Source organism: Blennius ocellaris, assembly GCF_963422515.1.
Source record: "Blennius ocellaris genome assembly, contig: SUPER_10_unloc_1, whole genome shotgun sequence".
Taxonomy (NCBI): domain Eukaryota; kingdom Metazoa; phylum Chordata; class Actinopteri; order Blenniiformes; family Blenniidae; genus Blennius; species Blennius ocellaris.
In genome coordinates this window covers 129,618-131,550 of record NW_027662314.1, presented here as the reverse complement: position 1 = coordinate 131,550, position 1,933 = coordinate 129,618, and positions in this window count along the sequence as shown.

Here is a 1,933-nt window from a genome sequence, read left to right as displayed (position 1 = left end):
TTTTTAATTTTACAGTTTTTTTCAATTTTTTATACGAAGTTTTGAAAACCGGGTTCTTTTTTTCAAAATATAATCACAATTATCCAAACAACACACTCAATTTGCATAATTCCTAGACTTTTTGCAAAATGACACTTCAGTCAAAGCATACCCACTTCAGCCAAAACATATACACATATTTGTGAAAATGCCATCAGTTTTCATTTCACCAACACAGTCCTCAATGATCAGACACTATTGCAGCCAGTTTAACACTGCTGGGATAAATAAAAAAACACATTTGTAAAAAAACTAATTTTAGGAAATACCATGTGCTAGGTTTTTGGCCAGACACTGTTATGTAACAGATAATTTAGATGTTAAAAAAACCCCACAACATTCTTCATGATTAGTTTGAGATATAGGGAGAATTACACAAATAGGCCTACTATAAACTTACCAAGCACTGCACAACACTGATGCTGCAGACTGAATATTTCAAGTGTTTATTTTAATACTTACAGTATTTCTTATCATAATCAGTTACAGTAATCAACCAAAACTGAAATCAATGAAACAAATAAAATCTGTAGACAAATAAAAATTACTGCATGAAGTACATACACTTGGCTCTGAAGAAAAACTACTGTAAAAGCAACAAGAATACTGTAACTATTCATCATCTCTCCGTCTGGCTGGATCAGGCCATAAGATGTCCTCCACATCACAGACTGTGTTTTCATTCGAAAGGCTCCGTTGGAAGAATCGCCTGGTGTGACGAATCCACCCTGCAGAAGCTGCTTCCATATGATCACAGGCTTCATGTCCTGAATGAGGGGCCGACGGTCAGAGGGCCACAGGTCGTATACCTTCCACCGCCATACTGAAAAAAACTCTTCTATTGGATTCAGGAAGGGGGAGTATGGGGGACGGTATAAGACTTCAAATTCAGGTTCTCATGGAACCAATTCTGGACCAGAGCAGCCCGATGGAATGAGACATTGTCCCAAATGACAATGTACCTCATCTGGTCCACTTAGTTTAATGCTGTGACAATCTCGTGCAATCTGTCAAGAAATACAAGTATTAGATTTGCATTCTAGGGTCCCAGATTGGCATGGTGGTGGAGGACCCCATTTTGTGTAATAGCGCCAAGGGTGATGTTACCCCCGGGCTGCCCTGGCACATTGGTGATTGCCCTGAGTCCAATTACATTTCTCACTCTTCTTCTTCTTCGAGCTCCTTCCATTTTCGTTGAAGACAGGTGAACTCACCTGCTGCCTTTTATAGCACACCTGAGTGCTGCGTGTTCAAAGTGTGCTTCCCCCCTGGTAGATGATTCTCCAGTTTGTTCATTAGTGTGGTCGTTGGCAATCCGGGGCTTTGTAATGACAAGGAAGTGACCTCACAATCCTTATGTGTCTAAAGTGTGAAAATGTGTGTAGAGTTTTATAAATCAGTGTGTAATGTTTTTCAAAAAGGGGTGAAGCAGACATCGTGTGTAATGTTGTGCAAATCTGTAGAGGTGTTTTGCTCCTTGGAGTAGAATTTCACAAGTTGTGTGGACATTTTTATTTTAGTGTGTAAAACAATCATAAAAAACTGTAAAATACCACACATAAAGGATGCACGTTGTTCATGAATTGGAAGATACAAAATTTAAAACTTTTTTAAAAAAAGGTCATACCATAACAGAAAATGAGATCCTGAGATCCAGTTAATTGACCCGATTACAGCTCAGGTAGGCGCCATTTTGGCCCTTCGGATGCTGTGCGGAGTATGAAGCTCAGACCGAAATACATGCTTAGATATAATTAATATGAAACTAAAATGGATACATCCACATGATGAAGAAAAAAACACAAATTTAACAACACTAATTACAGTTAGCATGATAAACACAGAAAAAAGAAACTTAAATGGAGGACTTATCGTCATGAAGGAGAACAAAATA